Source organism: Phasianus colchicus, chromosome 14 (assembly GCF_987193195.1).
Source record: "Phasianus colchicus chromosome 14, bPhaCol1.hap1.1, whole genome shotgun sequence".
In the NCBI taxonomy this organism is placed as follows: domain Eukaryota; kingdom Metazoa; phylum Chordata; class Aves; order Galliformes; family Phasianidae; genus Phasianus; species Phasianus colchicus.
The window spans coordinates 16,693,053-16,708,245 of record NC_143449.1 but is presented as its reverse complement, the minus strand read 5'-3'; the positions used below and the strand labels follow the sequence as shown (position 1 = coordinate 16,708,245).

The following is a 15,193-nucleotide window of genomic DNA, read 5'->3' as shown; positions in this document are numbered from 1 at the left end:
ACAAAGGATTCAAACTTCAACAAACATTAATCCAAACAGTCCCGTTGCAGGACCGAGTTCAGCATCCTGCCTGAGGTCAGCAGTTGGGTAGGAGAATTTCCCAAGAGCCTGACCTGCTTGGGAAGCTCATGGCCCTGTTCCAGCCTTTCCAAGCTAAATCCAAACCAACGGGGAGACAGCAAAAAAAAGCACCCATCGCCTCCCTGACCTACCAGGAACAGCACAGCCCCTACTACAGGGCTTCTTCATTCCTGCTGGATTACTGCAAGTTGTACCTCTCCACATCTGATCTCTCCCACATCAGCACTCGGAATCGAGCTCTTGCTTATCAGCCTCTGACGCAAACAGGTTTGCAGCCTGAGAGATGTGCTCAGCTAAGAACAGGAAGCTAAGGACTCAAGATGAGGGCTCCCACATCCTTCCTCCAGCCCAGAAACCAATAGCTGCCTGGGGCCATCTCACTTATCCCTCCATCACTGCATGAACCCCGTTCACAGGGGGCAGTTACTGACACTGAAGTCACACAATCCCATGTGTTACCCTGGGGGCTCCTTAGGCCGTAAACCCCTTCCCCTTTCATTCTGCAGCAGACTGATCTTGGTAGGAACCCACAGCCATTGCCGTAACACAAATCATCATTCAAGCTTAACACACGCACAGGTGCCAGAAGTTTCTCAGAGAGCAGCAGCATTATAATGAGGCAGTACACAGGGGTTAAGAAGCGCTGCTGAAAAGGGAATGCAAACATATGGACTTCAGGCTCTGAGCAAGCACGCTGCCATACATGCAGCTCAAAAGGTTAGCATCGCTTATGAGCAAGAACTGTCTGGCTGAATGCACTGCCTTTGTTAAACCAAGAATGGCTGCATGATAGAGTGGGCTAATTAACTGCGTTTTACTTTGGGGGACACAAGTTTAAATCCTGGCCCTTGTCACAGCTGAAAATGAATTTAGGGACTACAATGAGAGCTGAGATCATTTATTTTCCACGAAATCAAACAATTGCCGGTCTCCTGACAGAGAGGCCCAGAACTGTGTGCAACAGTATCAGTGCTTGCACTGTTATTTCCCCAAGTAGGAGTTATTAACAGACTGATGTGAACAGCCACCACGACAACCAGTGCTGGCTGGCTGGACCGAGCGCCTGAATGCAAAGAGCACCTCCAAGAAATGCTGTGGGCACTTCGCAGTGCCATGGCTACAGAGAAGGGAGCGACATCTGGCAGGGTTTAAATTGCCATGCTCATACCCATCACATGCCCCTTCAGTGCAGAGGGGGCTAACGCAGCTCTGGTGCAACTCTTCTTCGTGGTAAAACCACCAGGGCAGAGCTGGTCCAAAGAGGCCGAGGGCAATTTCCCCACTTCCTCCCCACTGAAGGCAATTCAAGGCTGGTAGGGAAGTCAGTACTTTCCCCATCAATTCTCTACTTTCATCTTGCTTAGAAAAGGTTTTCATTTAGAAACTTCAACTCCTGCTTCGAGGAGAAACCAAGCACCCCCCTCCTTTCAGATTTTTACTACATAAATTTTCACCTAATCAAATCAGACATTTTTGCACTGACAGAAATAATAAGGGAAAAGTCAGAACAGTGGACCAGTCCCAGAATGCTTCCAAGCAAATAAATAAGCATGAATACCTGGAGAGCTGCACTGAGACTGTGCTGCTGTCCCCAGGGAGAAAATCCAAGCCCTTCTCTGGAGCCGGGCTAGAGGCCAGCCCAGCCACAGCTGCTTGAGGTGGGCAGCTGACAGCAGCTGGACATGATGCAGACTGTCTCCCTCCTGCAAGGCTGGCAGCAGACTGCAAACACATACTCCCCAAAGCTCCCCCCAGGCTCACCATCCCCTCCTAGGGAAGGGCCAGAAAGACACTGACTGCATTCTGACTGCAGCAGCAAGCTCCTTCATTGTGTTTGTAGTATGTCTCTTGGCCTCCCTGTGATTCAGTTCACCCATCTCAAATAATGGCAGTCCTCTGCGCCTTTCAGAGAGCAGCACATTCAGGATGTAAAAAGCCACTAGCGGCAGTGAACCACAGTTTTGGAAACAACGTGAAGCACGAGGGTTATTGCTTCAGAAGTGCAATTGTTCTCTTCTTTCCTTCTCTCTTAGCAAAGAAACAGTCTCTAGCATCCTGGGCAGCCAGCACAACTGAAGGTAGGCAGAAAGATGCAAGGGTCAAAAGGAACACAGAAGTATTTTCTGAAGCAGACTCTGGCACACAATACTCAGCAATGCCATGTCTTTCATCAGTAGCAAGCAAAAGACCCAGACATTTAACCCTTTGGTAGAACAAAGTGAGGGGTGGATGCTGTCTTCACAACAGGGTTTTACAGCAAACCAAAGGTTTGCATGGAAAGCTTCCCTTGAACGGTAGAAGGCAAAACCTCAAGTCAGACTTCTATCCAAAGAGCCACAGGCTTGGAGGGAAGGGATGAATCCAAACGTACTGCAAACAAGGGAAGGAAGGAGCAGCAGTCACAGTGCTCTGCAGGCTGACAGAGCTCCCTGCTCACAGGGTGAGAGTCCAAGGCCAAGTCAAATTCTGCAAGTAAGGGCCGAGCATCGCCTCCTGCCATTATCTTTAAATCCTCTTTACTCTGTGGAGCTATTCTCCACCCTCCTTTGCTTTTAATCAGGCCTGACCTACAGATGTCAGTCTCATTTCGGCTAAGTCAACACAACTGCCACGTCTAGGATGCTGTTACAGGAAAAACCTTACTTATGCTTTTGGCTAGATTCCAGAGTGTACTTCTTGGTCTAGACCTGACCTCGTTCCTTTTCTTCAAGCCTAATCCTTTACCTTAAGGGCACAGCAAACGCACAGGGACTCCAACACAGGCCTGTCTGTACTCCATCCCCCTTCAGCCTGCAGAGCCATGAGACTCTTGATCATGCTGCACAAACATAGAGTTTATTGACAAAAGCCTCCCTTAGAACCACACGTTCTTTAAAAGCACACGTGTTCAATAGCTAGAAAGCCAACATGAAACACTGGCTTCACATTCTGCAATGTAAATCCCCACCCCAGTGCTTCCACAAGACACAAAACTTCAATGACCAAACACCAACTTTTCCTCAGACGGAGCCCCAGCCTCACACAAAAACAAAAGTTATGTCTGACCCATCCAGCTTCACCTAAAGATCAGTCATCCTATAGCAAAAAGACAGCAGTGCTGTACACAGGAGCCATGCTTCAATCCCAAATACAACAAGGCTCCTGCTGATGCTTTTGACACTGCTCCCTCACACGCCGCCATCTATTCAAAGGCCTTTCTCCTGGTCCAGGTCCCAGCCCTGCCTCTCCTCTACCCATCACTAGACACAAGCTCCCTGCCTTCCCTCCTTCCTAGACTCGGGCAGCCCATGAGGCTCTGAGCCCTCACCCCAGCCTGCTGGGATCCCTACATCCTCGCCTGGGATCCCACACTGAGCAGGGTCTGACCGACGTGCTCCATCCACCTCGTGACCAGAAGACCTCGACCTCAGTGACGTACTAACAGCAGCAGTGCCAATATCAACCCATCAGTCAGATATTAGCAACTAACCCGTTATCAGCTTATTTGAGAAGGCAGCTCGCTATAAATTCAACCTTCTGGTGACAACACAGGTGTTCCTTGGCTCTCAAGGACATTCGCACGGTGCGTGAACACCTCTCCCATTTTTAGCAAAAACCCAAAGATCTGTATCCAACGTGATGCTGAGCAGCTATTTTCTCAGCAGACAGCAGCGCAGCCTCGCATGAGACGCACAGGAGCTGCAAACAACACCCCTGTGAGGCCAGGAGGAGCCTCCTGATCAAATTCAGAGCTCTAAAACCGTCCTTGAACGCGTGCTACAAGAAATCCTCTGCACACACTCACCTTCTGTATCATGGGAGGAGGCAGGGGTGGGGTAGGAAAAGAGATGGAAAACAAGATGCAGACCAGATCCTCGGGTAACGAAAATCAGAGATGGTTCCCCTGGTTTACACAACAGCCTGAGCCAACTGTGCTTTTAAAATACTCTCACAGCAACATTTTCATCTGCCTTTACATCTGCTACGATCACAAGCTAGGCAGTGTTTTTCAGAGAAATTATTTATTCAGTTCTACAGTGACTAACCTGAATTCTCAGCTTGTTTCAAAAGAAAAACTGGAGCACTTCTTCTCAAGAAGGGAGCAGCGGTGGAGCAGCAGCATTTCTCCTCCCGTTTTTCTTCTCTACCTCTAAGCTGAAACTGTGCTTCAAGGCCAAGTATCTCTACCTCTCATCTAATAAATAAACAGCCTCTACATTTTTCAACTAAAATGCTCTTCTCTCCACCTCCATGCCAAAAATGGGATCATTTTTCCAGTTGATCACTGAAGCCAAACGCTTTTTTTTTTTCTTTACCGGTTCATCCAAAGTGGATGAAATTCCTTTCCTTCTTTTTTAATTCCTTTTTCTGTTCAGCCACCTACTTGAAAAAACAGCTAATCTTACATTTCTGGCTGCAGCCTCGCAATCCGGAATTAGTAGAACACAAAGTTCAAAGTGTGGGATTACCACCGGCTTGGCATCAGCGAGGCACCCTATGAAAAACATCCACAGAAAACAGAGACAGTCAGAAGCAAATCACAGGGTCAGTGAAAGTGGCCACACTACTGTATGAACCACATTAATGCTCCTTCCCAGATCTGAAGAAGAAAAACTGGCTGAACAGAGGTTAAATTAAGGCTCGAACCCAACCAAATTAAGGCAGGGCTCCAAAAGGCACGGGCTCACCGCAGGGGCCAGGCACCTGCCCTCACCATGGCTCTGGTGCCGTGCCTGACACAGGGGAAAGCAGGGACACACACAGCTGCACTGGCTCAAGGCAAGGGCACCCTTCAGCCACATTTCAACACCAGTAAGCTCTCTAACTCTGGAAGGCTGAGGACAGATGTATGTTTTCTTGCATGGAGATGCCCTCTACTCAACCCAGCCTAAGACCTTCACTTACACGAGGCTGTGATTAGGGGATTCGGGTCATGAGCAAGCAGATCTCATGCTTTAATTCTCTCTTGGTTGCCTGAATCTCCGAGATGAACAACATCACGTTCTTGCAGAAATCTAAGCAAACTTGCATGCACAAGGACAGCCACCAGCTCTCTCCTTTAGAAAAGGCAGTCAAGAGTGATAACCTCCCAGCTAAAGGTGGCAGATGTGGCTGCTCTGCTCTCCTCACACTAAAAGCTCAATCTTTGCAAACAACAATCCTAAAGCCAGTCTCATGTCTTTTATCTCCACAATCCAGCTAACGTTACTGCATCAGGCACATCTACAGTGTTACATCTGTATTTCCCCTTCGGTACATCTCCAGGAAGGCACATATCAGCAAATCCTGCAGTGTTATCCCTCTCACTCTCCAAGCTCAGCAATCCTTCTCCCTGAGACCACCTTGCTGAAAACCACGTTGGAATCATTCTGGTTTAAGAGGGCCCTAAAAGCAGCCCTGTACCTCACACCCAGCTGCAGCCCTACTGCCTTCCTCCTGTAAGCAGTGCACAGGACTGGATCCTTGCTAAGTGACCCAAGACTGCAGTAGCACATTTTGAGCTGCACTGCTATTCTGTGTGGCAGGTTTCAATACCTGCAGATGCTGTTCAAAAAAAAAAAAACAGAAGAGTAATTTGTGCTCTTGGGAGCTCACAGACTAAAGGCAGAGGTCAGGAGAAACACTCAGTTCTTATTAATGCTGTTCTGTGAAAGGGGAGGGAAAAAAAGAGTCAGGACTGAGTGCTTCTCAGCAGCAGATTATGGCTAATAATACAAAGATTACAGGCATTAAATGAATTTAAATTCATTCTTTTACCTTTCAAAATATATAGGTGGTTTTTTACCTTCCAGTATTGCTCCCATTTGTAGTCAGCTTCACTTCCTGCCCATCACGAAGACGCTATACTTGGACTATAATCACTATAATGGACTTCTCCCCCTCAGCAGTTTTGTTGTACTAGGTGCCTTAAAAAAGCATTTGTAGTGTTAACTTAACAAGCATCCTATCTTCTCTTTTTTAGGTAATTGCTGCATAATCTTTGAACAAGTTCTGCAGTTCTAATGGCTTCCGTGCCACCAGGAAATAGGAAAGCCCCACCAGTGCACACCACTGAGGCAGGAGAGGAGACTGCCCTCCCACTCAGCTGGGGAGGGGGAGCAGCAACATCCCCATGTATCAGAGGCAAAGGGGACTGAAAAAAAAAAAATCACCTGCCAGCAGTGACCAACATGAGATTTTGAACTTAAATAGTTTCTCATGAAGGTCTGAATTCTATTCAGCGACAGCCTGGTCCCTGCAAGGCAATGCATTTCCAAGCCTACAGTGCACGGGTCTGCGTGCAGTTGTTTGAAATGTAGTTTGTGGCCAATTCCAGAAGCACAGGATCAGCTCAATTCAATTGTCCAGCCCTTTTGTTTCAAAAAGGGAGTTACAACTGGTAAAGAGCACCTGCCTTTGCTCACAGCCTTATGCAACAGCTACATTAAGCATTACTCTAATATTAATCAGCATACAACTACAACAGTTAGCATTTTATTGAGTTAAAAACCCCAGCACATTGCAAAAGGCTGCTGCTGACCAGCCCAGCCCCACCTGTGCAGATGCTCTCCTGCAGGCCTGAGCACCCTCCAAGCTCCATTGCACCAACACTCCCAGAGGCCCTGAGCTCCAGCTGCTCTCAGCCTGGGCAGTTCTGCCCCCTCTCTTGGCTAGGCCAAACATTTACAAGACCAAGCACAAGAACGAGGAGAACAGCAGAGGAAAGAGACTGCGCCTTCCAGTGCCAAAAAACCCATCTGAAGGGCAGTAAGCAGCAGGCTGTGGAGATGACAGAGGCCACAAGGACACTCAGAGCATCCAAAGGTTCTGCCTTGTAGCAGTGCCTCTCTCAATCGCCTTCCACAATTTCCCAAACACGCAAGCTCCACCCAAATTTGCTTCTCTCCTTACCTGCACAGAAAGTCATTTACATCTGAAACGCAGAAGGAACTGGGTGTGGACCCTAAGATAAGGATGAGCCCCCAGGTTGGCTGAGCAGGTGGAGAAGCTCCAAGACCTGGGGTGGAAACTGCTCCTAATATCAACTGGTATGCAAAGCAGTGCGGCCACCCAGCCGGGCTGCATTTACCCATCACTACAGGGACAAGAAGGTGGCACCATACAGAATATAAGTAAATCTACTGTTACAAACTTCCCCGTATCTCATGTCTGGATCTCAGGGTCTTTTCAGAAGTATAACCTTCCACCTAGCATGCAACACAAAATAAATTTGCCTTTCAGCAGCAGCAGAAGCATCCTCATTTCAACCCTGGCACCTGAGCATAAGCTGCCTGATGTGTCATATTACGACACAGCCCCAGAGCTGCACTTCCCAGCCCAGCAGGTCTCTCCTTTCAGCAGTGCCAACCAAACCTCACGCAGAACCAGCCCTGCTCCTCCCTTAAGAACCAGGAGGAGGGCAGATGGATGCTCAGCCAGCTGCTCTGTGCGCCTGAAGATCACCTTCATCTGCAGGCTTCAGGGATGAAGACAGACCGTGTTACCATGTAACCCCATTATCTAACCCCATTAACAGCTCCGTGCTACTGTTTCTTTTTTCTACCTCAAAAAAACCTTTTAGGTAAAAACTGTAACATAAGCAGAGCAGGGTCCTGAGTCAGGGCAAAGCCTCTTTCCAAAACAGAGCAAGGAAAAAAAAGCTTTCTGTTTCCCCTGAAAAGCAGGTCTATGTGACAGGAGAGGTCCTAATAAAGGTTTCACCATCCAAATTAAAAGTCAAAGGCAGCAATACAGGGCCTCCAAAATACAAGAAACACGTTGTGCACAGCGTGAGATTTACTGCTGCCTCGCAGAATGAAGCCAAACATCTTAATATGGAAAAACACTGCTACTTTTGACCCAAACATACCGGGAACAGGAAGTAAAAACAAATTACCCAGCTGCAGCCTCCCTGAGTTACAAGCAGCAGCAAGCAGCATTTCCTGCCCCTGTGTGTCACAGCCCTCCACTGCATGCTGCTCTGCCAAGGCCCAGTAATCACCCCACCCAGCCCAGGACCCATCTCTTACTGCAGGTATCACAGACAGGATCAGGCCTCTGCAGAAGCCCAGCACTCAGCTGCCACGTTCTGGAGCTCTCGCAGCTTTCAGCAGGCACATTCCTAGTTCAGAGCAGGCATTTTTATTTTTCTTCAAGAGTCTGTTCTGGTTTTACTGCACTGTCACCAGCAAACGCTGAGAAATTAAGTCAAGCCTCAATTGGCTTAAAACATAATTGCATTTCTTTTAAATAATAGCTCTGTGCCAAGCTTTTTTCTTTTCTTTTGCCTTGCGTACATTACATCCCAATTACATTCACAAGTTTCCCTATGCAGTGACAGAGATCACGCAGCAAGGCATACAGATGAGCTTATTTCCAAATCACAACATGTGCCCAGGAGCTTCACAAAAAGGCCCCAAGTAGACCAAGGGACCCAGAAGGAAAAACCAGTGCAAAACTGACAGCCTGGCATCTCTTCTGTCAGCAGCAGTAAGGGAAAAGCAGAGATTGGCTTGGAGACTTCAGCAGAAGAAATGTTGAATATCATGCATGTAACGCAACCAAATGCCATTTACACAAACACGAAACATGAAGCAGCAGCTCAGTCTGCTATTTTGATTTAGATTCAGCTTTCAGGAAATCTTGTAGCCATCGTTTTTATTAACTCGAGCAGGTTTTTCCTACAAGGATTTAAAAGGCTACATATGCCAGGTCTAGAATACTTCGTAAAGCAAAATAAGAATATTGTTTGGTGGGATTTTCTTTCTTCCTCTAATAACGACAAGCAGCCAAATTACAGCCATTAGTACAACAGAGGCTTCAGAGCAGATTTGTGCCAGCCTAAGTGAAAGCAGAATTTCACCCTACAACACTTCTGGGTATTACAGACATCTGCCAAAACGATGCAGGCGGCACAAACGTGCACAAACGCACACTTCATCCATTGCAATCTGCAACTTTCACAAGGACGCGGCGTTGTGTGCCGCTGTTTTGCAATAAGGCACCCTGAGCATGCACGCGAGCACTCCCTCCCACACACAGCAGTTCCCAGCCCTACCTCATATTCTCTTAAATCCGTCACCTTCCCGTTCCTAAGCGCTGCCGTGGGGCTGCGTGGTGAGGAAGGTCGCCGTGCCAAATCCCACCCCAGCAAAATCCAAGTTAACACGGAGGCAACAACAATAAGCGGGAGTCCGAGAAGGCGGTCAGAAGTGCCGCCAAAATCAGAACTCCTGCTCCAAAAAGGCCCTCCCTTCGGATGCCTGCCAGTCAAACCCGGTCACGAGGCTGTTTTCCGAGAGTGAATAGAGTTCTTATTGACACAGCTTATGTCTGCAGCATGCGGCCCTCCGCAAGGCTTTCAAGAACAGATCGGATTACACAGACACATTCTCTCTGATTTTATGCATTCAGAAGCCCTCCGACGCCGAACACCGAGCTCTGAAGGCCACTCGTTTTCAGCTCCCTCCCGGTTTGTATGTGCTCTGACAAAAAGCACACGAGGGGCTGCTGAGCCCCTCGCTCCTATCACACAGGGCCATAAGGTTTGGAGGCCAAGGCACGGATCTGCTCCATGCAATAGCCTCATCCCTGCTGCAGGTGCTTAGCATCAGGATGGGAGAAAGGGAAATAACTATCTGCTGACACCACTTTAAATGGGGGACGATAACATCGCCTACCCTCGTTGGAAGATGGCACGGAAAAATGGGAGGGAGCACAGCTAGGGGAATTAACGCTGCCTCGGCTTAGCAGGCAAGAGGCACACAGCTGCAAAAACGCCACCAGCACAAATGGAAGTAAACAATCTACCTAGGAGCAGCAATCTGCATGCACACGTGAACCAGGAGAAAGCAAAGAAAATGGATCTGTTTATGCCATTTCTACATTTAGCAGGCATAATGAATTCAGATCCAGAAAGGAAATAAAAACAACAAAGTCTGGCATACCCAAGATGCTGCTTAAAGGTGAACAGAGAATTACAAAATATTTTGGTATCATAAAGGCTCCAGCTTTGAGCGCGGTTCAGCCTGTGCCCAAAACACACACCAAGTCAAAACCTGAGCATTGCACCAGAAAAGGATGCAGGAGGCTGAAATATACCAATTCATAATATAATTGGGCAAACAGCACACCACAAAGCATTACACAAGTAACTGGCTCCCTGTCACTTAAAATGGAACAATTCCTGCATTAACTCGTCCACACAGAACTGAAACTTCTCACTGAAATGTTACATGTGGCAAACAGAACAGTGAGTGATTTGCAAGTTTGAGCTTCAGAGCTTTCAAGGGATTTTAAGAGCAAATATGCACTGCTCAATACAGACAGCCATCCTCTTCTTTCCCCTCCCAAGCCACAACTGCTGTCCAGCCAAGTGTTTCTATCCAGTTTCAAAGGCTGTTTTGTCCTGCTGGATGCCAGGAGGTGGACCTGGGGAACCCCGAGGTGGGGTGCCAGGTCTGCCTGAGGTGGCAGATCTCCTTTGCTTGGACACTGAGTCTCATTTGTAGAACAGTCTGAGAGCCACAGCTCCTATAACCACATCTGGAAACAGATGTAGGCAAAGCCTGCCTTCCAGCACACAGCCTCCCTCTCACCGACCAGCACTATGTTTCTAGCTCTCGGTTTAGTTTCCACACGTGACTTCTGGTAAGCTCATGGACAGAAAAGCCTGCTCCCATAAAAGCTGCGTGCTCCTTCCCAACACATCTGAGTCACACAAAGATTTGCTCCCTTGCCAAAGCCGAGCTCCCACCACTGGTGTGGCAGGTGTCCTGCTGCAGGCACAGCAACCAAATCCTGACTGCAGATTCATAATCATCACCTGTGCCTGCATTCACCAAAAGAAAATCTCAATTTGCTTTCGGGCACCTGACCAAGCTGCAGGCATTGGTGCCTAGGAAAGCCATGCTTTGCCTTGTGCATACAGAATGCCATTTGCAAGACACAAACAGTGCACTTTTTTACCATCACTTTAACTCAGCATAAGTCAGTGATGGTAACAAAGCCCTCACCCTGTCCTGCTTGTGTACCCGAGATCCCTGTGCCAGCACAACTGCATGGCCATACGGAAAAGCAAATCAGGAAAGTAGCAACAGTTAAAATGAGCGTCACTTTGCTTTGTTACTCTGCAAGACTGTCTCTAAACCATGAGGATGGTAAAGAGACGGGTGAAAAGGGCTAGAAGCAAGACCATTTCTTTCTCAGCAGCATCATAAGCTTCAAAACTGACCTGCAAGCTACACAGCAAGAGGTAAGAAATCCAAACTCCCCTGAGTTTGCAGTCACAAGTTTAAATCCCACTTAAACGTCCTGTTAAGAACAAGATTTGGAAAAAATAAGAAAAAACACTCAGACCTTACAAGTTACTCCTCAACAAAGAAGGAGGAGGCAGAGAAGGCTGCTGCTGGTTACAAAGCAGAACTGGCCGTGAAAACTATCAGAAAACCACCTATGTGGTTGTAAAACTGTATCCATTCCAGCAGCATCAACACTGCAGCATCCCTACTTCTCAGTAACCTTCCCACAGCAGTTGGAGAAAAGAGGACCATCACCAGATCCACTGCCTCATTCTCCTTGGAGAGCCCTCACTCCCCCTTAGTGTAGAGGAGGTGGTGTCACCACAGCCTTCTGCTGTGGCCAGGCACTGCTGGACATCACAGCAACTATGGGGAATTTCCTCCGTGACTGCCAGAGCTGCTCTGAACCCCCTGGGGTCCATCACAGACCCAAAACACAGCACAGAGCCATTAGAGATGCACAGCAGCATCCAGACTGAAAGGTACACGTGTAAAACACAGCTGCTTCTGAGAAGGCAGACTGTGTCAGAGATCAGGCTGCACCTCCTCCTGCTGTAGGTGCATCCCATAATATCTAGAAGCTTCTGTATAGTCCATTGTCTTTCAAATAGAAGCACTCAAATGCCAAAATAGCTCTCAAACTTTTCTGGGCCATCATTACTTTAAAACGACTTAATTTAAATATGAACCATGTCTCTCTATATATACATACACACACACCAGGGGAAATTAGCACTTGCAGAAAGGATTGGTGCCCACACAGCTCCGCTCTGGGCTCACATGTGCTGCACTGCCCCGGATCCCAGCAGCCCCCCAGGATCCCACCCTGCTGCAGAGAGAGCCGCAGCCCCAGCACACACCTCCTGGGGACACCAATATAGGGATATGTACACAGGGTACAGCGTGGTGGGGGCAGGGAAGGTTCAAGACCAAATTACGGAGCCCTTTAAACCCTTCAGCTGCGTGAACTATGCAAAGCTGAACCCATAAGCGGTTCCTTTGGGAGGCTTTTCTTTTTTCTCCTAGGACCGAGATGTGCGATCTGAGCCTTCATTTGTAAATAAAGCTCTGAGGAGCAGGGCTGTGCCGCGTCAGGTATTCCTCCAACCAGGAGAGCAGCACCATTGCAGCTCTATGTACTACCCTAGAAGCAAAACACCCAACAAGGAGGGCCCATAGGGGAACGCATCCCTGCCACCCCACTGAAGCTGCTGTATGGTAAGTTAAACAGCATTACTTCTGCAACTGCATAATCCCAGCAGAACCAGCTCGACTCCAACTGCTCAGCGCAGACACTCGATAGCTCCAGCATGGCACGCAGACTATTACCTCTCTCTAATTACAGGATCACGTTGCATGTCCAACAACCACTGCAATTTACTCCCGCCCCACACACCCCAGCTCCAAATCGCTCATCCCACCTCTCGCTTCTAAACTTCTAGGCATCCTTTGAATAAAGCCAGGAACACCGAGCAACACCTTCATATGCACCACACACGTGCCCCCGAGCCCCCAAAAGGTAAAGCCCTTAAGTAACGCAGGCATTAAGCTCAGGGTAAACAAGTGGGTTAGGCAAACAGCACAGACGCGATGCTGCTGACCAAACACACCCCAGGATCGCTGCTCACCCACGGCTCTCACAGCACGATCAGCCCCTCGCGGCCCCCCCAAAGGCAGCGGTGAGCACAGAGCAGCAGCCGCACTGCCAGCTCGGAGCTGCTCGCTGCCAACAGGTCCCTGACCGTCCCTTCACCTCGCAGCACCTCTCGCTGCACGGGGGATGGGAGCGGGGGGGTGGACGGGACTGCGGCTCCCCGAGCTGCCCAGCCATCGCTCCGCAATGATTCAGCATGGGGGGTGGCACCAGGGAAGGCAACACCTCCCGCCAAGTGTCACCACGGGGCTGGGTGGGAGCGGGAGAAGTTCCCCATCTATCATGGCTGCACTCTCCCAAATGCGTACAGCCGGGCCTGGCGGGGGGGGAGGTGGGGGGAAGGTTCGGGGGGGTTCCGCACGGGAATAACATGTGGAAATATCCACCGCACGGGTAAACGATGGAAAGGGGAAAGAAAAAAAAAAAGAAAGAAAGAAAGAAAAAGAAAAAAAAAGGAATGAAAAAAAAAAAAAAAGCAGCCACTTCCCGAGGCAGCCCCAACTTCGCCAGGCTGTGCTCTTTGTTTCTAGGCAGACTCCAGTGCGGTGGCAAGGAGGAACAAATGCGCATGTCTTAATAAGAGTCCAAAAAAAAAAAAAAAAAAAAAGAAAAAAAGAAAAGAAAAAAAAAAGAAAAAAAGAAAGAAAGAAAGGAAGGAAGCGAAAAGAAACAGAAATTTCCCCCCTCTCCCGGAGGCGCTGCGCTGCGCACGGCGGTGGGAGAACCGAACCTTCCTTCCCCGCAGCGCTGGAGCTGAAACTGCCCGGCCGCTCCGCACGCAGAGCCGCGCTGCCGGCACGGCACGGCACGGCACGGCACGGCACGGCACGGCGACACTTTCGGCGGCCGCGATGACGGCAGCAATTAGTTTGGCTTTTTTTTTTATTTTATTTTTCCCTCCCTTCTGCTTTAAAAAAGACCAAAACTAAACGCAACAGCCCCCCTCCTCCCGGCTGCCCGACCCCGCACAAAGGCGCAGCGCCCCAGCCCCGCGCAGCGCCCCGGGGCAGCGCGGCCTTACCTCGGCGCTCAGCGGGCGGCCGCTCCGTGCCTCGCGCGGCGGCGCGGGGCGAGCCACGGGGGCCGGGTTAGCACGGGGGCCGGCTGCGCGCCGCCATTTTAACACCTCCCTCCCGCCCGCCCTCCCTGCGGCGGGCTGCCACGCGCGGCGTGGGAACGTCGCTCAGAAGCGCCCCCTCCCCGCGTCCCCCGCACCCCTCCCGCCGTCGCCGCCGTTACATTGACGCAGCGGCTCCTGGTCGCCGGGCCCGCCGTGGCGGAGCTAGCAGGGCAGCAGCAGCGGCCGCCGCCGTCGTCGTCGTGGCCCCTCCGCCGCCTCCCGCCGCCGGGCGCACATGGTACGCTCCGGGGCCGCGCCGCGCCGCGCCCCGCCGACCGTGCGCGCCGCCGCGCCGCCTGGCTGCTGCCATGGCAACCGGCCCGCCGAGCGCCGCACCCCCCGCCGGCGGCGGACGGAGAGACCCGGCCCGAAGCCGCCGTCACGCCCCCCGGCTCCGTCCCCGAAGCGCCGCCGAGGGGCAGCGTCCCCGACCGCCGCCCCCGAAGTCGTTACTGCCTCCCCGCAGGGAGGGGCTGCGTCCCCGCGGCGCCCCGCTCCGAACCCCGCCGTGCCCCCAGAGCCGCCGGCGGTGTCACGGCGCTGAGGGGCCGCATCACCTCTGTTCGCAGAGCCGCCGTCGCATCTCCCAGCCTTCTGTCCCCAAGCCGCCGTCACATCTCCCGCCCGAACCCCCTTGTGCCCAGAGCGCAGTCACATCTCCCCGCTGTGTCCCCTCTGTCCTCAGAGCCACGGTCCCATCTCCCACCCAGGACCCACCTGTCCCCAGCACTGCTGTCACTCCCCCCACCAGGCCCTTCCCTGCGGGGAGTCACGGCTCTCCCACACTGCAGCCCACGTTTCACTGCTATTTTGCATCAGCAAACCGAGTCTGCAGGACAGCGGTGTGGGGATGAGGTGTGATGAGGCAGACCAGGGAGTCAATCGGGGAGCTGCGTGCACGCTGTGTCCTGCCAGCCAGCAGCTCATTCCCTGATGCACGTCCTCAGGATGCTGCAGGCCGACCCGCTCCAAAGCAGCCCTTATAAGCATCACTTACACATAACCCAGCTGATTTCTGACTTCTGCATCAAATTCCCACAAATGCTTGCATTTTCATTACCCATTTTGTTAGGTTAAGCT

The 15,193-nt window shown here is 50.7% G+C and overlaps 1 protein-coding gene across 17 annotated transcripts in view; it reads right to left on the bottom strand.

Annotated features, from left to right (window-relative positions):
* MBNL3 (muscleblind like splicing regulator 3) overlaps positions 1–14,361 on the bottom strand; it is an 82,549-nt gene extending 68,188 nt beyond the window's left edge. For 2 of the 17 annotated variants that reach the window (XR_004167048.2, XM_090150366.1), the window contains exon 1: positions 9,098–13,998. The gene's annotated coding sequence lies outside the window, so the exon portion shown is untranslated. The other 15 variants (XR_004167049.2, XR_004167047.2, XM_090150360.1 and 12 more) reach the window with 15 other exon arrangements.
* Positions 14,362–15,193: the final 832 nt, after the last annotated feature.